A 26,154-nucleotide genomic window follows, 5' to 3' on the forward strand; every position below is an offset into this window, starting at 1 on the left:
TCTGTTAAAATAATGATTACTCCCCTGCCCCCGCCCCCCAAGATGAACAAACAAAGGGTGGGAATCAATTCAGGAGACATTGAGATATGTGAAGCTATTTACGCTTCTTCAAATAGACTGATTCAATCTCACCTTAAATTTGGTGCTCTCTCTGAAGTAACTGTCTATCAGTTTATTTATAGGACCAATAATGGGAAGGGCTTCTATCTGAGAGATTAAGGTAAACTGGAAAGGGCAAGCCCTACAGAGGGAAGAATGTCTAGCGATGGTATTTCACGTCTAATTTTAGACTCTGACAGCTTTTACTGGAGAATGTTTATGAAAGGGTACTACTGGTTTCTATTTGATCAGAGCTAGGAGACATCCACTTGTGCTAGTTACAGTGTATTAACCATTGCTAATATACTTTAATAATAACAGAGTATAAGTTTGTTGCAGCTATAGTATACCAAAAAGGCAAATAAATAAAAATCTTCTGAAAAAAAAATGACAAAGCTTCAATCAAGTCTCCTTACACTATGAGATAAACGCACATATGACTAATTTATGGGGTGGAGGTAAGACTGAAAACAACCACTCAAAATTATAGCCCTGCAGCAAAAGGTGCTATATTGTTGAGAAAGCATTCTTATTATATACAACACTTTGTGCTGCTCTGGCCGTGTAAAGAAGCTTTGTAAATGTATCTTCTGTTGTAAATGTATCTTCTGTTGCCCTTAAGGACCCTTTATGCAGTTGGAGCAGTGCAAAGCGGTATTAGCGTAAATGAGAATCAGGACCCCTATCACTTAAGAAAAGCATAAGAAGTAAGCACAAAAGACTTCAAATCAAACAAATATTTTAAGAAAGTGTTCTGAGCCATTTCGTAGTCATCCAAGCGTTAAAGAAACCCCAAATATTCATTTTTAAAGAAACCCGCATTCCAGAGATGGCTTTGTTTTAAAACAACTTAAAACCTTGCATAGTCACCATCCTCAATGAAGAACGCAACTTGGCTAAGTCTGTTTTTTTGGATAATTTTTTCACTCTCCACCCTGGCTTCTCTAGAACTCCCATTATTCACACATCAGTCTGTATCTTTTCTTACACTGTCACTTAGGCTTTGAAGGCTCCCCTAAATAATGCACGAATAGAGCACACCTTTGTCACCAAAAATACCACCTGTTCTAGGACGCATTTCAGCACTACGTAAGTTCTGTTTTCTTAAGGCAATCTGGGGCCTGAGGCACACTACCACATGGGGCTTCCGGGACTCTGCCCCCTACTTCTTGTATATGTCTTTGTTCTTTTATTGTTGTTATTTTGAAAGCTTTTTATATATGGGGAATAGGTAGAAAGCCCTGATTTCTTTTGGTTAAGATTCACTTAGAGCACAGGAGACCTGTCATTCAGTTATATATGAAACGCAGATAGTCCTTGAGAAAGAAAGTCTATGGTTATCCAACTCAACATCTAAGGTGACAAGTAGTGTCCTTTCCTCCACTCCTCCAGAACCGTGCAAGAGTACAGATTTTGCTTACGTACTTTAGCTTTTGGTGTGATACGACAAGGACTCAGGATAGAATGAATGTAGACAACTATTTTCCGTCACTCACCAAAAAAAATAAAATAAAACGGTGCCGATGTTGAGATAGACACATTGAACCAAAAAAACCTCCCAAATTAACCGAAACAATTCTCCTGTGAGTAATTATAAAATATGTTCCAGTTCATGCACCTCAAGGGACACCATCAATTTAAAAGTCATACTTCTGTCTGAATCCCCCCCCCATCCTCTCAATACTATTATAATACCTAAAATTACTAAAACTGAAAGTGAACTAAGGGGCAGGAGGAAGAAAATCACCTTATTTTCAGGTTTTTCCTTGTTGTGACATGTTTGTTTCTTTCATGTGACAGCAATTTATGAATAGTCCTCTTCACCGTTTCCCCTGTTTAATCACACCCAGCTCCTTCTCCTGTGTGTGTAGGTCTCTCACACACAGCATGAATGAAAAAGATTTTTTTTTAAATAGGAAAATCTGATCGTAAACCCACAAAAATTGTCAAGGGAAAAATGGGAAGGTGTAGAACCTGAATTTTTTTTTTAAAGTTGAAAATAAAGGATTAAATTTCAAGATGATGTTATAAAAAAGTTAGAGAGTTTTTACAGTAAAGATTGCAGATTACTGCAATAGATACAACCACCAAAAATAATCCCATCTGAAGAAGTCGAATGCATATTTCTTTAACAATGGGTTTATATAAAAAAAGTTGATATAATTTTGCTGACTCCCTTAACCATGGCAATGAGGATAAAAATTCAATTTAAAAATGATTGGTTTGGCTTCTCAACTAGAACCCTTTCCCACAGGTAATGTGATTTTCTCATCCAACAAGAAATATTAATTCATTGTATTTGAAAACAAACTGCAAGCCACGCCAAACTAATTATTCTTAGAAAGCCTCCAGTGATTACAAAAATGTCTCACACAACCTGTTTCAAGATCACTTACTACATGCCAGAGTGAATCTGTTCTTCCCATGCACCTGTGTGCTTGATCAAAAACAGATAATGGATAAACTTGTCATAGGACTGTCACCTGCTATAGTTCAAATGAAAAAGAATCTTAAAGCAGAACTATTACCAATAAATAAATAACTAAATAAATGAATAGTCTTTCCTTTCAGGAAAATAGTGTGTTAAGTAATGCATATTTAATAGTAAGGTAGTATCAAAATAATGCCTTTAAAATGAATTTTATTCCAACATTTTCCACTCTTCAGATATTGAAAAACACGTCCTAATTTGCAACAAATCAAAATTAATAACTACCACAACTCAGGTATCAAACACCAAGCTAAATTTAGCAATGTGTACTTTACTTGTGAATAAAGAAAAAAACTTCTGACCCACCATCATCAGTTTTTGAGAATATGGTCACCAATGTCTTAATTACCACAGTGAAAGAGAAGCACCATGATAAGTCCAATACTAATATGTGTAGGTATAAATGAAGTAAGTGCAGCTAAAAATATATAAAGCATCTGATCAGGTAAAGCACCGAAAGCCTTCATCTCTTGCTGACATCAACGTGAGATGAGTGCATTTAGAAACACATGGGATTGGGCCCTATAATTAATGCACTAGCAATCTGAATAGGCCATATTTATTGCTTTTAAATTCATTTTTTTTTAAATTTAATTTCAACTGTTCAACCTGATACAAAACCTTTCCCTGATTAACTATGAAATGGAGAACCTTGATTGGATTTTAAATTAACTCTGTTTGAAGACCACAGAGGTGTACAGTTTGAAATTTGTGGTATAATATTATACACCAAATTACCATGATCAGGAACCAACAGTACTTTTAATAAAGCCTGCCAAGTTTTTAAAAAACCCACACAAATATAGTTGGAGGAATACAGTTATAGAAATTTAACATTGGAGAAAATTTTCGCACTATGGTGGGTAAAGCTAGGAACCCAAATCTATACTTGGATGCATAAATAAAAGTGATCTGATTTTCAGTGGTGCTGAGCACAGACAGCTCCAATGACTTTAATGAGAATTTCCAGTACACTTAGAGCCTCTGAAAAGCAGACCGACCACAAGTGCCTAATTTTAAGTAGCCAAGTTTGAAATTTTGGCTTTAATCTTTTGACACCTGGAGTGCAATCCTGGCCACACTGAAGTCAATGGTAAAACTCCTATTGAGTTCCATGGAGCCACAATTTCAGCTCTGGTTTCCAAGTTTTAACGTTGAGAAAACCACTCAACACTCTGTTCTAGTCTAGCTCTTATGTGGCCCTCATCACGGTGGTATCATGAATGCCTAAATTCTGGGCTGTGACTGAGGAGTGCTTAGCACATCACAGGATGTCTCAACTAAAATTGGGGCAATTCTGGCAGCAGTCCAGTCCTCAGCATAAATTTGTGTCAGGAGCCAATGGACCAAGTGGCCATTCTCACAGCCAGAAACTGACAGATTATAAGAGACCTGCTCTCTCTCTCTGTACACACATGTACCAGGCGGTGGGAGGAATGGTGGGGGAGAGCCGTTACAGTAGCTCCATGCTATTTGAGATTTCCTGCTATGCAGGAGGAATTGCACAGTGGCCTCTTACATTGTCTTTAAGACAACTTTGTGCTGGCAGATGGATGCAAAGCTGCCCTAACATGGGGCAGGACCTGAGCTAAAGTAACTTGGGTATAGTAAAAAATTCATATAGGTAAAAGCCTTAAAGACCACCTGTTACAGATAATTGCAAAATCACTACAGAAATAATCAAGAAGCTCTTTAGAAGAGATCATTTTACCACCCACCCATTGGGACTCATGCTGATGGAGGCTAAGTGCCAGAAGATAGTCATTTAGAAAAATTCCTTGTTAGTGAGCTTAGCAACATAGCAGCAAACGGCTGCTGGGAAGCAGCTCACCAGGTGATAGAAGGAATGGGGAGAAACTGAGAAAAAAATAAATCAAAGTTCAGAAATCCTACAGGGAAGGCATAGAAAAAATTCTTTTTGAATCATTCGTTTACTTGGTTAAGTGAAAGGTTTTGTTCCCTTTGCATAAATACCAAGTGTCAAAGGTGTAAGTGGCAAAATGCACCAAATCAGTCCCTTTTAAGAGCCACTAGATGAAGGATGCTTTTAGCAATCCGATAGAACCTTTATAGAATAGTTTAATTTTCTACTACTGCCCTCATCATGGTGGTATCTGGGACCCTCCCGGTAATGCAACTAACACTTGTCATGTTTGGTTTGTTCTCTCTGTGTCACCGTTTCCCCAGAGGGAAAATTGTGTGTGCAGTGTAGTGTTTTGTTGTCTTATTTTTGTTTTTATTATAAATTAAAACGTACACCGTGCTATGTGTTGACATTAGTGAAGGCAAGGTCGAAGTAGTAAGTCTTGCACTTGGAACAAAAAGGGGCAAGCTATTTGAAGTTTCTAGCCCAAATGGAGATGACTATGTCTTTCTTACATGATTTCTCTGTGTGTGTGTGTCTCTCTCTCTCTCTCTCACACACACACACACGTGTGAGCAAGCTATTACAACAAAACAAAATTGTAATTAACAGCTGGTAGCCCAATTCCCTTAATTAAAACAAGGCTTTACTTCAATGAGGCGATTGCTCTAAGAGATTTACTATAATACTATACTGACAGATAAAAAGCTAAAACAACCACAATCACCTCCATGTAGAAAATCAGCTCAACTTATAATAATGTAGACAAGAATTCAGCTGAGACAACACTGGTAACTCCCTTTTCCCCTTCACTGTCCTCCTCTCAACACTCTCCATGTGAGGGGATTCAGCTACAGAGCTGGCAACAGTAATGGATAACAGATTGAATGATGCGACACCCTTTTCCTAGAAGGTAGGTGCTTTAAAAAATATTGAAACAAAGGAGAGGAGGTGGCTACAAGTAATAATTATGAGGTTCTTTGTTCTTACTTCTTTATAAGAAATGTGCAGGGATTTGCTATATTTGCCAGTACATGCTTCAAAACCAGTTCCACAGATTTTACCCCAGCGCATGCAAATGCTTATACCAAAGACTTTGCTGAGAAGTAACTGACTTAAAAGCCTGTGATGCCCTTCCATTTGAGGTTTCTCAATCAGGGACAACATGTCGTCTTAGACTTGGGTTTGAGTTTAGGTTGTGTTTCCCCCAATCTACATAAGCAAAAATGGAAAAACTTAATGATCCCTGCTAATGGGTTAGATAAATTAAATCACCCTCCCAAGTAACCCCCAGGGTGTTAGATTAGAAAAGGACTAAGGATCAGGTGCTTTGATTTCACCAGCATCTCCTGGTGACCACCTTCTGTGTTAGAACGTTGCAGAGATGACACTTCATTGTTTACAAATCGGAAAACCATGGATGAACCCGAAGAAAATTAACCCAACAAACAGTAGAAAGCACAAAAGAATACTAAGAATGACTTCCTCTAACATCACTGTAGGAATATTTAGGAAAAAATGGCACTGGAGATACTCAAAATAATACATCCTGGTAGCAATATCAGTTTATGGTCTGATTCACAGAAGGACAACATATTAGGACTTCTGGCTCTTCAGTCTGATAAAATTAATGTCAAAAAGTACAGTGACCCAGAGCTGTAATACTTCTGGGGCTGGGGAGAAAAAAAACCCCAAAAGAATGGTAAAAAATTTAAAATATGTCATGATGCTGTGGATTTAATGGGTAGTTTATAGAGATCTCTTCCTTGGGTCGTCTGCAAACAACATTGCAAAAAACCCCGTCTCTTTCTAATTCCCAAAACTGTTAAATCACCAAAGAGAAAAAAATAATGATGGTAACTCAGCAGATCTCTGGGTAGTTTAGCTTCTGGAACTAGGAGTTCTAATGGAGTTCAATAAACACTAAAGTGTAGAAGGGAAACCTGGGGAATATTTAAAGTGAAGCATCCCTTGATTTCAGGGGTCCTGGCCTTTTAGGGTATGCGTAGACTGCAATCAAAAACCTGCAAAAACACATGGGTGAGCTGACTCAAGCTCACAGCTCTCAGGCTAAGGGACTGTTGAAATGCAGTGCAGCCATATAGACACTGCAATTAAACAAAAGGAGTACTTGTGGCACCTTAGAGACTAACCAATTTATTTAAGCATGAGCTTTCGTGAGCTACAGCTCACTTCATCGGATGCATCTGATGAAGTGAGCTGTAGTTCACGAAAGCTCATGCTCAAATAAATTGGTTAGTCTCTAAGGTGCCACAAGTACTCCTTTTCTTTTTGCGAATACAGACTAACACGGCTGTTACTCTGAAATCTGCAATTAAACAGCCACTCAGCCCAAGCCCCACAAACCCGAGTCAGCTGACACAGGCCATCTGTGGGTTTTTATTGCAGTCTAGAGATTGCTAAGTATAGACGAGCTTCAAACATAAGGCTATCTTCTCACATAAGCAATGACTCTTAATGAGGAATACCACTTTACATCAGTCTTTCCCACCATCAACAGCTACCATTGTTTACCACAATCTGTCACCTTTGATGCTGGTTCATATATTAGCTGAAAAACGAATACATATTTTCTCCTATCTGTGAGAACAGCAGTCCAGGACTATGGAGACCTTTGATTTCTTGCTATCATTCATCTTAGTTCAAACACTGGTTGTTATGAATGTTAATGATACTTTCAACAGGCTTCCCCTACCCCATAAATTTCCATAAAATGTCTCAAGGACAGAATAGAAATAATTAATCTAAGTAAAAATAATATATTCTAAATACCTATGGGTAATGTATGTTGACAGAATTAAGTCAACTCCCAAATGAAGATGCTAACTAAAGTATCTTTAATAAGACTGTGCACTGATGAATTTGTTTTGTGCTAAAGACAGCTAACTAACAAGCAAGGAAAAAAAATGAAAACAACAACAAACCAAACCCAAACTCTCTTGTAATTAGCAATTGAACTGGATTTTGGGGGTGGGTGCAAAGAGATAATAGTCATCTTTGACCATATTTTGAAACAAACCATTTTTACAAAAAGAAAAGGAGTACTTGTGGCACCTTAGAGACTTAGAGTCACGGATTCTGTGATTTTAACAGATCTCTGACTTTTTCAGCCAGACCCGGTGTGATCATACCCTGATTTTGTACATTTTTACCATGACCGCCTCACGAATTTTGCCTAATTTTACTGTGACAAAATCGTATCCATACCCATGACTGATTCAGGCACTGGAATTATTCCAATTTTATCCTCTCTCAGCTGCTGTAATTATAATTACCTTACACACCGTTTTATCAGCTGCACATCAGACCCCAATCATTTACTGATTACTACTGAAGTGTGTGTTTAGAGGTCTGGGGTTTGTAGATCTGCACCTGAAGCAAATTAATAAACCAAACCAACCACCTTTGAGCAATGGTTGTTTTGAAGGCTCTGGTAGGCTACTGGAATATCCTGCTATATCAGAAATTCTGTACACTACATAATGGTTTAAATTGGGTAAGGTACTGTGGAGAAGCTTACAATCCCTCCTGCCTATAATTATTAACAGATGCCCTACAGTGCGAGACTCAGTCAAATATGGCAAAGGCATCAGCAAGAGACAGCTGCTAGAACACTGCGTCCAGTTCTGGTGTCCCACAATTCTAGAAGGATGTTGATAAATTGGAGAGGGTTCAGAGAAGAGCCATGAGAATAATTAAAGGATTAGAAAACAAGCCTCACAGTGATAGACTCAAGGAGCTCAGTCTATTTAGCTTAACAAAGAGAAGGTGATGAGTCTGTAAGTACCTACATGGGGAACAAGTATTTAATGATGGGCTATTCGATCTAGCAGAAAAAGTAATAACACGATCCAATGGCTAGGAGCTGAAGCTAGCCAAATTCAGATTGGAAATAAGGTGTACATTTTTAACAGGGAGAATAATTAACTGCTGGAACAATTTACCAAGGATTGTGGTGGATTCTCTGTCACTGACAATTTTTAAATCAAGAGTGGATGTTTTCCTAACAGATCTGCTCTAGGAATTATTTTGAGGAAGTTCTATGGCCTGTGTGAGATAGGTCAGAGTAGATGATCATAAGGTCTCTTGTGGCCTTGGAATCTATGAACAGCATTTTGATACTGTCCTGAAGCAGTAAGGAAAGGGGAGAAATCTCAAACTTTTTGGAAGGGTCGGGAAAGAGAACAAGTGTCCCCCCTTTCCTCTCTTCTTCTATTCTCCCCCAAACCTCCATATATTAAAAAGAGAAGACACCTAGAAATAGCTTTTATGCATTGAGGTAAAACGGCCAGAAATAGAGATATATGCAAGAAATCCCAATGTGCAGTGAGAGAAACAGATTGGGAAAGGAAACAGAAAAGTGCTATCTTTCACTGGATTGGCAACCAAAGAAACCCCAAAAACTTATTTCTCCCTTAAAATTCTGGAATGCACATTGGTCCTTTCTAACCACAACCAGGGTTAGAAACTGTTTACATTGAGTATTATTCAGCATTCAAGAGAGACTTCCACATAAACTACACACTAAATAGCATATGCCCATTAATGCAGGGAACTCATTGTATTATGCAAGCTTGGGACAAACACAAGAAATGTGAGCTTCACTGCCAAACACAATTGCTGTTGCTCTCCAAATCAGATGTAATTTCAGAACCATTAGCTTTCTGAGTCTATTGCTGTAAGAGATGTAATAGACTTTTCTGTGTGTATTACTCTTCCCTGATTCTTTGGGGACCTAACATTACTTAATACTATTCAGTAGATTTGTACAGCACCTTAATGTAGCACTAAAAGAAGTCAATAAACTCAGAATCAGCCTTCCAAAGAGGCTGGATGTCTCAAGGGATTGGTAATACAGTGCCTTTCCCTTCGACAGTAGTGGTTTGAATTTGGCTCATGTCAATGATAACTGACAGCTGGAGCCATCTAAAGACCTTTTGCCAGCTGTGCAAAATAAGGCTGGAGATCTCAGTCCTGCAAAGAGATGTCACAAAATTTAACACCATTATTGGTAGACTCAGCAGAGAAACGAATGGGCAGGGGGACTGATATTCATAAAAACGATCCCTTCCTGAACAAATCTGGCATGCAACCAAAGGGAAGTTTTATATTTTGATTTGATCTGTTGATACAAATAAAATACAGAAAAATATGGACAGAAGAAACAGTGACATATTTTGCCAGTTATCATTTATCTCTTTCACTGCAAGAAACAGTGACATCAGGCCTGACCTTGTAGTCCTTACTTCAGTAAAACTCTCTGATTTCAATGGCAGTTTGTCTGAGGAAGGACTGAAGAATCATAAGAATGGCCATACTGGGTCAGACCAAAGGTCCATCTAGCCCAGTATCCTGTCCTCTGACAGTGGCCAATAATGCCCGGTGCTTCAGAAGGAATGAACAGAACAGGTGATCATCAGGAAAAAATGCAATGTTATTTTGTTTGTTTTGTTGGAACTGCTTATGTGCCTGATCATGCCCCACTGAAGACAACAGGAGCTCTATCATTAACTTCAGTGGGCAAAGCATAAAGCTCTATATTTGTGAAATGTTACTGCTCATCTAAATTATGTAAAGCACATCCAGATACTACAGTTATTGAATCTTAATGTTTTATATTAGAGAGATTTGTTTTTATATTGGTCCTGAAATGTTATGCTATGCTGATTGTAGAACAGACTTTATAATAATCGATTAGATTGCAATTTTACTTTTAAACACATTTTGAAGACTCATTTTCCTAAATTAATACATAGGGAAGCAGCATAGTCTTGTAGTCAAAACAGTGAACTGGAAGTTCAGGGCTCAATTCCTAGTTCAGCCACGGATCACTGAAATGTGTCACACAATCTATCAATGCCTTTGTTTCTCAATCTGTAAAATAAAGTTAAACATACTTCTCTACCTTTGGGAAGTACTTTGGGATCTTCAGAGAAAAGACAGAATGAAAGTTTGGAAGAAAATACCCGCTGAGACTTAGAAGATTTAGAAAGACTTAGAAAATTCTTCCCCGTTTTCTGACCAAGGGAGTTAAGTCAATTAGTAATGTGTTAATGGTTAAGTACTGGAGGGAAAAATCAAACTTAGGGATGAGTGTTTATGAGAAAAAAGGAAAAAGAAGAAAAAAAGTCTTCAGTAATCTCTTTAGAAAGCTAACAAAAAGGAAACTTATTTTTGTAATGAAGATGTTTCTCATTTTAATCTGTCTCTATCCTTACCAACCCCCCACCCCGACCCCACTAAGATACTTGGGGCTTAAATACACACTGCCTTTAAAAACAAAGGGGGGGGGTCCTAATGGCTTATGTTTCTTCCTGAAAGCAAAATTGTATTCACCCATTTACTGTAAAACTAATTTTTTTGCCAGTAGTTATGCGGTTGCTTAAGATATCTGAGGATATAAAAGCAATCCTTTAAACTCTTATTAAAATTGATTTAAGCGCTAGTTCCTAATCACTCTTACATGTAGTAAGTAATTCACATATGCTAGGAAAAATGGTTATGGATTAGAACTGATCTATATTATTTTAACTCTCTGTTTTGGGAGGTTCTAAGTGAAACAAAGGCACTTGAATTGGGATCAAATACACCACCTCAATATTCCTCTTCATTAGCAGTGGGAATAAAAAGTGAAGAGTAGTTTAAAGCAAAAAGTTTTAAAAGTGTTAAGTCAAAAAGAAGACTATATTTCTCTTGGTTTTAACTAGACTACTAAGCAGCTCTGCATCATCACCTCTTTGGACTGAAAAAAAAAGAATATTTATTGTAAGACCTTGTTTCAAGGTTCCTTCCCCACTCTGAACTCTAGGGTACAGATGTGGGGACCAGCATGAAAGACCCCCTAAGCTTATTCTTACCAGCTTAGGTTAAAAACTTCCCCAAGGTACAAACTATTTTCTTTTTTCCTTTAGATTTTATTGCTGCCAACCTCCCAGCGTTTTAAACAAAGAACAGGGAAAGAGACCACTTGGAGACGTCTTCCCCCAAAATATCCCCCCCCAAGCCCTACACCCCCTTTCCTGGGGAAGGCTTAATAATAATCCGCACCAATTGGTACAGGTGAACACAGACACAAACCCTTGGATCTTAAGAACAATGAAAAATCAATCAGGTTCTTAAAAGAAGAATTTTAATTAAAGGAAAGGTAAAAGAATCACCTCTGTAAAATCAGGAGGGTAAATACCTTACAGGGTAATCAGATTCAAAACAGAGAATCCCTCTAGGCAAAACCTTAAGTTACAAAAAGACACAAAAACAGGAATATACATTCCCTCCAGCATAGCTTATTTTACCAGCCATTAAACAAAAGGAAATCTAATGCATTTTCTAGCTAGATTACTTACTAACTTAACAAGGGTTGGAAGGCTGCATTTCTGATCTGCTCCCAGCAAAAGCATCACACAGACAGACAGACCCCTTTGTTCCCCCACCCTCCAGATTTGAAAGTATCTTGTTCCCTTACTGATCATTTTGGGTCAGGTGCCAGCGAGGTTACCTTAGCTTCTTAACCCTTTACAGGTGAAAGGGTTTTGCCTCTGGCCAGGAGGGATTTTATAGTACTGTATACAGAAAGGTGGTTACCGTTCCCTTTATATTTATAACGCCTTGTGTCTGAGGATTCTCCCGCCCCCCTCTATAGTTGCCTCATTTCCCTGCATCTTAAACAGAAAGGAAACACTATAATTACGAGGCTGGGATTGGTGAACCCCATAGACTATGTGGTAGTCCAGGTGACTGGGAGATTAGTATTTTAATACTAGTTTCAGATGTAGGCATGGTCTGGTGCTGTGCAAACTCCCACTTATAGTTGTGCTATGCACACCTCAGTCCTGACCCACAGCATTTCCACTATTCTACTTCCTATTGCGCAAACGCTGCCAATCGTTTGTTTTCTGACACAAACGGAGGTTAGGATGAGACACTACCACAGCCACCTTAATTTGGGGCCTCAACGTGCATTTGAACTCTAGAGGTGAAAACTAGTGCAATAGCCCACCATGCAATACACCAATCAAGAACAAGGTGATCTACCTACTAGTCCAGATATTTAGAGAATGACGTCATCAACTAGGATTTCTACTGTTAATTATTTAAAGCATGCTACATGGAGTTGCTCTAACCCTTGACAATTACTACAGGAGACCCAGCTGCCTCTCATCTAATTAGCTGTCTGGGATTCAAAGCCCAAGAAAAGTGTGAGATCACTAAACAAAATCCTCCATTTAGTTTTATGGATGCTTCTCTAGAAGTTTCTTTCTAGTTTTACAATTCTTCGTATTGAAGGAACCCCTCTTAAAAGGTGCTCAGTGTGGCTACAAAGACCTGTCACCTTTTCAAATATTTCTCTAGAGCTTAAAAAAAAATACAGGATCCTAAAATTGGAACAATGCATTTTGAGTTGCACCTCTCCACTGAGCTGCAATTAGAGAAAGCAATGGCAGATTAAAGTGGCATTTGCCATATTCCCATGTTTGTGGAGTAAGAAGTTACTACCCACACTGAATTCAGAAGGCATGTAGCCAATAGTGCCAGAGTTGTCAAAATGAATTTGTTAATGTCCTCCAGAGCAGGACTGTTTGTTGTCTTGGTGCCAACCATACAGTCACTGCCAAACTGCAGGAAGAGATCAGAGATGAAACCTTCTGTGTTCTTCTTGGAATTCTAATGAAAACTGAAGCAACTAAAATACCAATATTCCTTATGCAACTAGATGGGGGCATGCTGATGCCATATTGTGGCAGGCATTAAATAAAAAACGGTTACTTTCTTGTAACTGTTCTTCGAGATGTGATGTTCACATCCATGCCACATTAGGTGTGCGTGTGCTGCGTGCACGAGCGTCGGAAACTTTTCACCTTGGCAGCTCCCCTCGGGCCGGTGGGCTCCCCGAGTGGTGCCACTGCGCCGTGCACATCTACCCCTGCCAGCCCAACCCCCTCCAGATCCTTCTTGCCAGCGAATCCGACAGAGGGGTAGGAGGATGGGTGGTGGAATGGACGTGAACAACACATCTTGAAGAACAACAGTTACGAGAAAGTAAGTAACCGTTTTTTTCTTCTTCGAGTGCTTGTTCACGTCCATTCCACGTTAGGTGAATTACAAGCTTACCTCTGGAGGAGGGTAGGAGTCACGGAACAACTGCTCGGAGGACCACTCTGCCAACTGCTGCGTCCTCTCTGGCCTGCTGGTTGACCGCATAGTGGGTCGTGAAGGTGTGCACCAAGGACTAGGTGGCTGCTCTACAGATCTCCTGGATTGGGACCTGTGACAGGAACGCCGTGGAAGTCACCTGCGCCCTGGTCGAGTGTTCCGTGACCGCTGGGGCTGGAACACCTGCAAGCTCATAGCACGCCCGGATGCAGCTTGTAATCCAAGACGAAATCCACTGCGCCGACACGGAGGCCTTTTATCCTCTTGGCTACAGCCACAAACAGCTGCGTGGATTTGCAAAAGGGCTTGGTGCGCTCCAAATAGAACGCCAGCGCTCAACGCACATCCAGAGTGTGCAAGCTGCAGTGACTTGAGTCCGTATGGGGTTTCAGGAAGACCACCAGCAGACAAATGTCCTGGCCCAAATGGAATTGGGAGACCACCTTAGGGAGGAACTTGGGGTGCGGCTGGAGCTGCACCCTGTCCTTGTGAAATACTGTGTACAGTGGCTCAGAGGTGAGGGCCCTCAGTTCGGACACCCTTCTGGCCGAGGTAACGGCAACCAGATATGCACCTTCAAGGAAAGTTAAGGAGAGAACAGGTAGCGAGGGGCTCAAAAGTGGGTCCCATGAGCTTAGAAAGGATCAGGTTAAGGTTCCATGGAGGGACCGGGGGGCGGGAGTATGGGAACACCTTCTCCAACCCCTTAAGGAACCATCCCACCATTGGGTGGGAAAACACTGAGCCCCCCGAGAACCCCTGATGGAAGGCGGAGATGGCCACCCGGTGCACTCTGAGCGAGGATGGGGCTAGCCCTTGCTGCTTGAGGTGCAGGAGGTATTCCAGAATGGCCTACACCCGAGCCTGGCCCAGCCGCACCTGTCAGGGTTCACACCAACACGAGAACCTTTTCCACTTGGCCATATAGGCCGCCCTGGTAGAGGGCTTTCTACTGCCAAGCGAAATCTGCTGCACAGGAAAGGAACACTGGCTCTCCAGGGCGTTTAGCCACAGAGCCTCCACGCCGTCAGGTGCTGCGGCTGCAGGTCGGGGTGGAGAAGCTGCCCGCCGTCCTGTGTAATGAGGTCCCAGTGTAGGGGCAGGGCTACTGGGGCCTCCACTGACAGCTCTAGGAGTGAGGGGTACCAGTGTTGGTGGGCCCAAGCTGGGGCGTTGAGGATCACTGCTGCCCTGTCCCTGTGCACCTTGAGCAGGACCTTGTGCACCATGGGGAGCGGGGGGAAGGCATACATCAAGCTCCCTCTCCACAGGATCGCAAACGCATCCGCGAGTGAGCCCGGGCTGCGGCCCTGGAATGAGCAGAACCGCAGGCACTGGGCGTTAGCCCTGGTGGCAAACAGATCTACCCGGGGAAGAGCAAAAGCAAGATGTCCGCACTGAGCGTCCACTCGTGCATGAGGTACGACCTGCTGGGGGAGTCCGCCAGCTCGTTCCGCACCCCTGGGAGATAGGATGCCTCGAGGTGAATTGCATGGGCTATGCAAAGGTCCCAGAGGAGGAGAGCCTCACGACAGAGTGGCGAGGAATGAGCCCCGCCCTGCTTATTTATATAAAACATGGCAGTAGTGTTGTCTGTCAGAACTGTCACGCTGTGACAACTCAGAGTGGCGTGAAAGGTCTGGCAGGCAAGACGAACCACCCTGAGCTCCTTCACGTTGATATGGAGCGACCTTTCTGTCTTGGACCACAACCCCGCGTCATGAGGTCCCCCAGGTGAGCCCCCCATCAGAGGTCTGACGTGTCCGTCACCAGTGTCAGGTCTGGTTGTGAGGCGGCAAGGGGATGCCTTCGCAAACCACAGGCTGGAACTGCCACCACAGCAGGGAGTCCAGCACATCCCTTGGGGCTGTCACTACCAAGTCCAGGGGGTCCCTGCCTGAGCGGTACACCAGAGCGAGCTACGCCTGCAGAGTCCTCTCAGTCTGGCATGCCTGACCACGTGCGTGCATGCTGCCATGCAGCACAGCCACAGGCAGCACCTGGCCGTTCTCATTGGAAACTGGCGCAGGGAGGCCACTCCTTGTTGGATAGCCCAGAATCGGAATACAGGAAGGCTTGCCCTGGCCTGCACCGCGTCCAGGACTGCCCCTATGAATTCCACTCTCTGCATGGGTATGAGCGTAGACTTGGGGAGGTTGACCAGGAGCCCCAGTTCTCAGAACAATCTCAGGACCACCTCCACATGGCCCCGCACCTCCTCCTCAGATCGGCCCGCCAGGAGCCAGTCGTCGAGGTACGGGTACACCCGAATCGCCACCACTGCCATGCACTTCGTGAACATCCTTGGGGCTGCGGCTAGTCCGAACAGGAGAACCGCAAACTGTTAATGTTCTTGGCCCACAGCGAAGCGTAGAAACCGTCTGTGTGCTGGGAAGATGGCGATATGGAAGTACGTGTCCTTCATGTTGAGGGCAGAGTACCAGTCCCCTGGATCCAGGGAAGGGATGATGGTGCCCAGAGAGACCATGCAGAACCAGACCTTGACCAGGAACTTGTTGAGCCCGCACAGGTCTAGGATGGGGCGAAGGCCCCCTTTGGCTTTGGGGATGAGGAAGTACTGGGAGTAGAATCCTTTTCCCTTTAGGCCGTAAGGCACCGCCTCTATCACCCCCGCCTCTAGCAGCGAGCGGACTTCCTCCTCTAGGAGATGCTCATGAGAGGGGTCCCTGAAGAGGGACGGGGCAAACTGCAGCGAGTACCCATTCCACACAGTGCGTAAGACCCAACAGTCTGATGTAATGGTAGACCACGCATTGGAGAAACGGGACAGGAGGTTCAGGAAACAAGGGAAAGGATCCGGTGACTGGTCTGGTATGCTGTCCTCGAGTGCACCTTCAAAAGCCTGGCTTAGTGCCCGGCTGGGGTTTGTGCTGGCCTTGGTTCTGGCCCGGCGCATTATTATCATTATTATTATTGCATCGTCGCCTGTAATCTCTGCCTTGCCTACGGTAAGGCTCATGCCTATGGTGAGGCTGGTACTGGCATTGAGGGGGAAGCTCTGGCTTACAGGGCTTCCTCTGGGTCGCTGGGGTGTGCATACCCTGCAACTTGAGCGTAGCTCGTGAATCTTTGAGGCTATGCAGCCTCGCATCTATCTGGTCCGAGAAGAGCCCGGACCTTTCGAAGGGGAGGTCCTGGAGTGTATTCTGGATCTCAGGGGGCAGGCCTGACTCCTGGAGTCACGCCGAGCACCTCATGACCACCCCTGACGCAACTGTTCTAGCCACCACGTCTGCCGAATCCATGGAGGCCTGGAGAGAGGTCTTGGCAACTGCCTTGCCCTCATCCACCAGGGCTGTGAACTCCTGTTGGGAACCTTGCGGGAGGTTGTCCTTAAAACTTCCCCACTGCCGCCCAGGAGTTGAAATTGTGCCTGTTGAGGATGGCCTGCTGGTTAGCAATCCTCAATTGAAGGCCCCCAGATGAGTACACCTTTCTTCCAAAAAAGGTCCAGGCATTTCGCTTCCTTGGCCTTAGGGGCCGGGGCCTGCTGACCATGGTGCTCCCTTTCGTTCGCCGCCAAAACCATTAGAGAGCATGGACTCGGGTGGCAGAACAGGAACTCATAGCCCTTAGATGGGGAAAAGTATTTATGCTCCACTCCTTTAGCCGTTGGAGGCCGGGGGTCTGCCATATAGTCTTATAGTCAGACTGGATGGTCTTAATGAGTGGGAGCACTATTCTGGATGGACCTTCAGGGCTCAAAATGTCCACCATGGTAATGGTCTTTTCCCCAAAACCCATGGGGTCCTCCTGCTCAACCATCTCCTCGGCCTGCAACCCCAAATTTTGGGAGACTCTGCGCAGCATTTCCTGGTGGGCTCTATGGTCTATCGGCGGAGGGCCAGACTCCTCTGTACCTCCTCATCGGGGGAAGACGAAGAGGTTAAGCCCTGTAAGCTCGACCCCCTCTGGTTGGTCCTCCTGCTCCCCATCTCCCGTGGTAGGGGCCTCTGGCTCAGGCCGGGGCGGGAGTCCATGGGACGGCACCGGGCTCGGTGCCGGACTCTCCGGTCTATGCTGGGGGTAAGCTTGAGGCCTGGATACTGTTGCCTCCGGCACCGTCTGGTGTCGGTGCGGGGGCCGGGACTGCTGCACCGAGTAACTTGCCCTGGACAGGGCCCCTTGGCACTCCTGATAGGCCCAGGGGTCCAGAAGGGCCAATGGCCTGGCGGCCCCCATTGACATTGCCAGCTTCCTTGAGGGTCCCTGCTTTCCGGGCCTGATGCAGGTAGCTATAGCGGCCAGAGCCAGTGCCAACAATCTGCGCCGGCAGGAGAATGAGTGGCTCCTGGCTGAGTGGGACCGGGACCGGTGCCGGCGTTCCTTGGACCGGGACCGTCTGCAGGAGACCTCTGGCGAGGGCCATCTCAACTCCTCCTGGTGCCGGTCTCTGGGCGGTGCCAGAGAGCGGCGTGTCCTTTCTGGTGCTTCTTCGTGTCGACCCGCTGCCGGTGCCGCAACCTCCTTCTGGGCCGCTGGCAAGTACGAGTCTGCAGAGTTGGAGCTCAACCGGGACTAACTCCGGGAGTGGGGCTAGAACAGTGTCCTCGAGCAGCACACCATTGCCGGCTTACTCCTCGACGGCACCCAAGGCATGGGCGCCAGAGGGTTCTCCCCATACGGGAGGGGGCTTGCCGTCAACAGCTCGAGGAAGTCTTCGCAGCCTCAAAGGTGCGAGGCGTGGAGGGCTGATCCGTTACGCCCTCGAGCCCATCGTCCGCACTGAGCTCACTTAGCTCTGGGCTCGGTGGGGCGTGCGTTGCCGGGACCGCCGGTGTCAGCGCCGGTACCACGGCCTTCCCACTCTTGTCGGCGCTCGGGGCCTTGGGAGGCGCCGGCCTCCTGTGCGGGGAACGACCGCGCCTTCCTTTCGGCTGCACCGGGGGCTGCACCGGGGAGGACGAGCGGTGCTGGGGCCTAGCCTGGTGCTCCGGGGCCAACAGTTTACGGTGCTTAGCCGGTGCTGAGTCTCTCGACGGCTCCGGGGCACTACACACCGAGAAAGTCTCAGCCGGTGTCAGGCGCTCCGGGCCCAGCAGCTGCAATGTGGCCTCCATCAACAGTTGCTTTAGGTGAAAGTCTCTTTCTTTCCTTGTCCTTGGCTTAAACGCCTTGCAAATCCTACACCTTTCAGTTTGATGTCCGTCCCCCAGGCAACGTAGAGACGAGTTGTGGGGGGCATAGGTTTGCGACATGTGGTGCAAGCCTTGAAGCCATGGGCCCGGAGCAGGTACTGGAGGCCTCCAAGCACCTAATGACTTAAGTGTCCACAATCTGTATGTAAACTAACTGATAACAGCTACTCTAAAGGCTAAGGGACTGCTCTTCCAGGAGAGAGAGAGAGAGGTTGTTCCAACACCGCCACGGAGGGTAAGAAGGAACTGGAGGGGGTCGGGCAAGCAAGGGTATAAATGCACGGCGCAGTGGCGCCACTTGGGGGGCCCGCCAGGAGCCACTAAGGGAAAAAGTTTCTGACACTCGTGCACGCAACGCGTGCACACTTAATGTGGAATGGACTTGAACAAGCACTCGAAAAAGTACGATAAATTTTTACATAAAACAAGGTTCGCTAAATGTTCTATCTTTCCGAATTGGGAAGCCAGGAGGAACTAAAAACAGTAAAACTGAAGGAGACAGGAACAACTGACTTGTTTTGCCCTTTCTAATATTAAAATTTATGTTTTTACAGTGAGATTGTGATGAATCAAGCAGTCCAAGCATCCACAGAACCAGTATGGTATATAATAGTGTATAATTCTTCAAAATTCATCATTCTTTACCCACACCTTTAAAAGCTCCAGCTTTAAAAGCATTTTCATGTTAAAGAGAAGGGGGAAGGGGAAGAGGGAAGAGGATAGAAAATAGTACAGAGTAATTTATTTACTGACGAAAGAAAGAGGAGAGTGTGTTCTTTAATTCTGCTTCCTAACACAACGCTCATCTGAAAAACGTGCCTTTTGTCTGTTATTCTGAGGGTGTTACATCTTAGCTGAGATGACAGAGCCATTGAAAATTCTCTCTAAACACCAGGGAACCATTCATTTGTGCTAAGGAAAAGACAAGAAACAACAGTAAGTCCTTCACATCCACTTTAAAATATTATAACTGAAGCTCATATTTTGCTAGGCAGATCCAAAAAGATAAGGACATCCATAGGACAGCAACTAATAAGGCCTGGGGCGTAGGCAGGAATACAAATTTGACTGCTTTTGGAGGGGCACTTTCTGAGGCTCACTCACTCTCCCCCACCGTGTCCATGCGGGTGGAGGAGTTCTGTGCCCACGCTGACTATTGGGGGGCCCAAGCCCCTGCTTGCCTCCCCTTGTACATGCCCCTGAATAAGGATGTTAATAAAAATTTTAATGAGTGAATTTAATGTTCATAAATGGATGTACTAATAGTAATGGCAAGATCCAGGAATAGCGTTGGCAGGTGTTGTGCACAAGTTTCTCCTACAACTCTACCAATCAACCTCAATTCTGACTCATCTTAGTTTTAAACATCCCTAAAGCAGAAACACCGATTGTGCCAACCTGTATAGTGTAGATAAATTTGTTAAGAATTAGAATGACAATAACCTCATTTTCATTTGTTAACTATCAATATTTTGAACCCAGGTCTCCACAGGAGGCTGAAAAATGAAATAACTCATAGTGCTACTTAGTTCCTACAAAGATAGGTTTTATAAAAGACACAGGATACAATTAATCCTGCGCTCCCTCCACCTGGTAATTTATTGATACAATGTAAAAAAATGGCAGCTGCTTTTAAATCAAACTAAGTTATACCATGAATTTCACAGTTCTTTTACAAACAGTAGCTAAACAAAGTACAACCCTTGCTAGGCCCATATACTCTTTTGCAATCTTGAACTATTTTAAACACATTGGAAGACATTAAAAGAATGGCAAAGGGATCCAAACAACTTCTTTTGCAATTACAGTTTCAACACCTGCAATCTTGCATACCAGCATAAAAGTAGGTTAATTCAGAGACAGGACAGCAGCCTGTTTATCAATGATTAACCTTCACGATGAAGTGTAACAAGAGCACATAAGAACTCAGTTGGCAAGTTCATAAAGTTAAAATTCATGACCTTTAACTAAAGGAGCATTTGAGTTATTATGCAGTAAACAGCTTCTGATAAATTTTACTTATAAGTTGTAGCACCTTAGAGACTAATACATTTATTTGAGCATAAGCTTTCGTGAGCTACATTTCATGAGCATTCAGTGGATGCATCCGATGAAGTGAGCTGTAGCTCACGAAAGCTTATGCTCAAATAAATTCGTTAGTCTCTAAGGTGCCACAAGTACTCCTTTTCTTTTTGCTAATACAGACTAACACGGCTGCTACTCTGAAACTTATAAGTTGCTCAGTTAAACAAAATTGTGCCAAAGTTTCCCTTCATAAATCCATTATTCTCTATTACTCCCCGTAAAATATCACATGATGAAATTATCCAGAGAATCAAAACTCCTTTCCACCTTTTCCAGGAAGCATTATTTAGTTAAAGATTATTAACACTATTTAATACATACTTTAACCACAGGATGTAGGGTACATTTTTGATATGTTGCATTGGGATTTAGCAGTGGGATTTTTTTTTTTTTTGAAGTCATGTAGAGTCTTGCACTAAAAATCCATGCAACACTGAAAATGTGCCCAAAAGAGCACAGATGTGTCACTTTGACTATTGCAGTTTAGGTTAACACACACATGCATGCGTGCACACTTCATTTCTAACACTTTTGCTCAATTATGTGCAGAGACTACTAGAGAACAACTCTCATTAAAGTTTCATATATGTTATGTAAATAAATCTAGGAAACCCCCAGATGTGCGTGCATTCATTCTGTTCATTCAAGTGGAAGAGAATAAATGTAGAAAGCTTTGTACGGGATATTCCTTTCATCTGTATCTTATGAAAAAAAGGATATCCCTCAGTGCAGAATCAAACTTGCCTTAGTCCACTAAGAAAAAAAGAAAAAGCAAGCTTTCGGTTTTCTCCCCTTCAGCACTCAGCAATTTTGATATAAATCACAATAATGAAACCGAGGTTACTATACACGGTTATTTATAGTGAAGAAATTAACCTCAACCTGTGACTTTCTGCACAACTACTTTTTCTTGCATCCGTTTTCAGTTTCTCCTTTTCAAATGCTTGAGTCATGACCAGGGCTCTGGGGTGGTGCAGAAGTAAGAGGAGGAGCAAGGTTATCATTTAGATTCACACACATACACACACAGATTCCTTGTGGGAGGGGAACACAACCTTTGCAGAGCATCTACTCTTTTCCCTCTCCCCACTGCTGCAAGTGGGTGGGGAGCAGGCAAGGAATGGGGTGGAACCTTGGTTTAGCTCCACAAAACACCCAGTGGTGCAGCTTCACCCCCATCTTGGAGAGCATACGAAACCTGGGTAGCCCTGACACACCAGGCTCCCTTTCCTGGAGTGGAAGCAGAGATGGGCTGGATGGGCAACTGTGATTTAGGCAGCTTTAGGGTCACTGCAGCAATACTTTGACACTAATGCAGGGCTTATGGCAAAGCTGTGATTGAACTCAATGCAATTCAAGTATATAGGTGTCATTTTAAAGGAGCAATTTCAAAAGAATTTGAGATTTAAATGTACAATAAACTGGCCAGATCAAAGGTAAGAAATCTTTCTTCTCTGATGCTGGAGTCTCCTCAAATCTCAAATATAAGGAAGCATACACACAGAGGATGGTGTAGGAAGTGGCATTTGTGTCTCAGGATATGGCACCTTTCCTTCCAAGTCAGCAAAAAAACAATATCCCACTGCACAGGGGCACCACTTCTGTTATTATAGGTGCTGTATTTGGGGTGTACAAGGTTGCAAGGACTGTCCTCCTCCCCCCCTCCACCCATGTAATTAAGGATCCAAAGGCACTTATCAGAATTATAATGCTGTAGTAACTGCTGTGTTATAGTTAAACTCAACATTGCTAATCGAATTCCAACTGTAGTGAAAATGGATGGTTATTTTTCTTGCTTTCAAAACGTGGAGCATTGCTGAAAGTGAATCACTGTTACATCACTAAAGCAATATAAAGGTAGCAGCTTCTCAGTGGTGGGGAAAATAATCCCTTTCTATATACAACCAAAAAACCTGGGATCCTTCTGGATGAGAAGAGCTCTCTTAACTTAAGGAATTTATTTTTAATTATTAGCCTAATTTAATAAGTAATTGATTTATATGTAAAAGTGGCTTTTGATTCTACAATTGTTTCTTACATAAAACACTTGATTTGCCAGTAAAATACAATATTCCTAATTTACAATAATTCTTTCTAAACCTCTTAATTATATTTATTATATTGGTTTTTTAATCCCATTATTGTTATCTCACTGAACTTGATAGTATTAGTTATATAATCATGTTCTTTCTCAAAGAGAATGCTATTTTCTTCCTTCAACTCCATATCCTCTGAAGTTTGTGTGTATATACATAATAAAACAGAGAAAGAAGAAGTAGCCTCCCTGATGAATTCAAGCCAAGAGATAAATTTTCGATAACTGCATCTTTAGCAAACTGGCCTTTGCAAAGCTCATCTTTCTATCTATGGAAGCAATCAGATGAATGAGGGTATTTACAACAGCCTTGTGCAGAGAGAGATAGTATCTTCTCTGTATGTTAAATTGTGTTATGTAACCTATCACTTAAATCAGCATCTGTGCCAGATGACTGGAGGATAGCTAATGGAATGCTGATTTTTAAAAAAGGCTCCAGAGGCGATCCTTGGCAATTACAGGCCAGCAAGCCTCATTGCAGCACCAGGCAAACTGGTTGAAACTATAGTAAAGAACAGAATTATCCAGCACATAGATGAAAAAACAGTTACTAACCTTCTGTAAATGTTTTTCTTCAAGATCTGTTGTTCATGTCCATTCCATGTTAGGAGTGTGTGCACCGTTGCCAGAGATTTTTCCCTCAGTGGTCTCTGTCAGGCCAGCTCTTGTGCCCTCTGGAGCCCATGACGCTCATGTAAAGGTATAAGGAGCACTGTCGGCCACACACCCTCTCAGTTCCTTCTTGCTGAACAACTGACAGAGGGGTAGGAAGGTGGGTTGTGGAATGGATATGAGCAACACATCTTGAAGAACAGTTATGGAAAAAGAAAAGGAGTACTTGTGGCACCTTAGAGACTAACAAATTTATTTGAGCATAAGCTTTCGTGAGCTACAGCTCACTTCATTGGATGCATTCAGTTATGGAAGGTTAATAACCACCTTTTCTTCTTTGAGTGCTTGCTCTTGTCCATTCCACGTTTGGTGACTCACAACAAGTTCCTCAGGAGGTGGGCTGAGAGTTCATGAACATGCTGACTGCAACACTGCTCTTCCAAACCTAGCGTTGTCTCGAGCCTGTTGGGTGATGGCATAGTGGGCTGCAAAGGTATGCACCGATAACCAAACTGCAGCCCTCCAGATGTCTTGGATGGGCACTTGCACAAGGAACATTGCTGAACAGGCCTGAGCTCTTGTGGAGTGAGTAGTTAGGATGGCTGGCAGTGGGACATTTGCCTGCTCACAGCAAGCTAGAATACAGGCAGTAATCCAGGACAAGATACTCTGGGCTGACACTGGGAGCCCTTTCATCCTTTTTGCTACTGCTACAAAGAGTTGCGTGGATTTGCGAAAGGGTTGAGTCCTCTCAATATAGAAGGCAAGAGCACGTCTAACATCCGAGGAGTAAAGCCACCACTCTTTAGAGTTCCTGTGAGGCTTCGGAAAGAAGACTGGAAGGAAAATAGCCTGGTAGCTATGGAATTGTGACGCTACTTTGGTAGGAAGGCTAGGTGGCGGTGCAGCAGGACCTTGTACCGTGGTTCTGATGTAAAGGCCCTGATTCAGAGACCCTGGCTGAGGTGATAGCCACCAGAAAGGTAACTTTCCAAGAGAGAAATAGTAGCAGGCACGGTGCTAGCGGTTTGAATGGAGGACCCATGAGCTTGACAGAAACAGGTTTAAGTACCATGGAGGGACTGGCTCACAGACATGAGGGTAGAGTCTCTCCAGATCCTTGAGAAATCAGACGGTCATCTCATGGGAGAATACTGACCTGTCTTTCACCGGTGGGTGGAGGGCTGAGATTGCTGCTAAGTGCACCCTAATAGATGCAAAGACCAGACCTTGCTGCTTTAGATGGCGCAAGTAGACCAATATAGCCTACAGGGAAGAACAAAGCAGAGAGGGACCTCATTGAGATGCCCATATCGAGAAGCGTTTCCATTTAGGTAGTAGCCCTAGTGGACAGTTTCCTACTACCTAGAAAGATCTGACGAACTTGCTCTGACCAGGCCTGCTCCGCAGGGTTCAGCCACCTAACGTCCATGCTGTTAGGTGAAGGGAGGCAAGGTTTGGGTGGAGCAACCAGCTGTGGTCTTCTGAGATTAGGTCTGGATAGAGTGGAAGTGGAAGAGGGGATACTACTGAAAGATCCAGTAGCGTGCTGAACCAGCACTGGTGTGTCCACGCCAGGGCTATAAGAATAAACTATCGCTTTGTCTTGCTTGATTTTCAGGAGGCCCTTGTGAAAAAGAGGAATCAGAGGAAAAGTGTAGTGCAGGGGTCCTGACCCGGGGAGAAAAAAGGTGTCAGACAGGGAGCCCAGACTGTGCCCATGAAGCGAGCAAAACTGATGGCACTTCCTGTTCTGCTTGGTCGCGAACAGATCTACCTTGGGAGACCCCCCCACCTTTTAGGAATGAACCTGGCGATCTCTGGCTGAAGGGACCACTTGTGAGAGGAAAAGGGTCTTCTGAGATGATCTGCCAGTGCATTCCGGGCTCCTGGAAGATGTGTTGCCTCCAGGTGGATGGAGTGTTTCAGGCAGAATTCTCACAGATGGATGTCCTCCTGATACAGGGTAGAGGATCGAGCACATCCCTATTCATAGATACAGAACATGGCTGTGGCATTGTCTGTGAGAACTTGCACGACCTTCACTGAGATCTGAGGGAGGAACGCTTGGCAGGCTAAACATACAGCCCTGAATTCCCTGACCAATAGGCCCTGAGACCGGAGACAGTCAAGCTGGGCTTTCCAAACTACATCTGATGCATCTGAGACTAGCGAGATAGATGGCTGAGGGGCAACAAAGGGTACTCCCATCATTATTGACCCCGGGTCCTTCCACCAGTCCAGGAGATGAGGACCAGGGGAGGAACAGTGAGCACTGAGTCCAAGTGGTGTCTGTTTGGGGAGTGTGAGAAAGGGGTGGATAAAAACTGAAGGATATAGACGATTGTCACTGTACTTAGCACCCAGTGGTCTGATGTTATGCAGGACCATGCCGCGCTGAAATGGGGACAGATGGTCCAAAAATAAAGGGCAGGCAGGATCTGATATAGTGCCCTTGGGTATACCTTCAAAAGGCCTGCTCGGGCCCACCAGAGTACCTATCAGACTCTGACTGGGAGGTTGAGGTAGACGGGAGTGGCTGACACCATTTATAACTTCTCCCTTCCCTTTTGTAGGG

General features: G+C 44.0%; 1 protein-coding gene across 3 annotated transcripts in view; it reads right to left on the reverse strand.

Moving 5' to 3' along the window:
• Positions 1-26,154, reverse strand: part of PREP (prolyl endopeptidase) — a 172,318-nt gene that overhangs the window by 32,871 nt on the left and 113,293 nt on the right. The gene's annotated exons all lie outside the window — the stretch shown is intronic.

The sequence above is a fragment of the Caretta caretta genome, chromosome 3 (assembly GCF_965140235.1).
Source record: "Caretta caretta isolate rCarCar2 chromosome 3, rCarCar1.hap1, whole genome shotgun sequence".
Classification (NCBI taxonomy): domain Eukaryota; kingdom Metazoa; phylum Chordata; order Testudines; family Cheloniidae; genus Caretta; species Caretta caretta.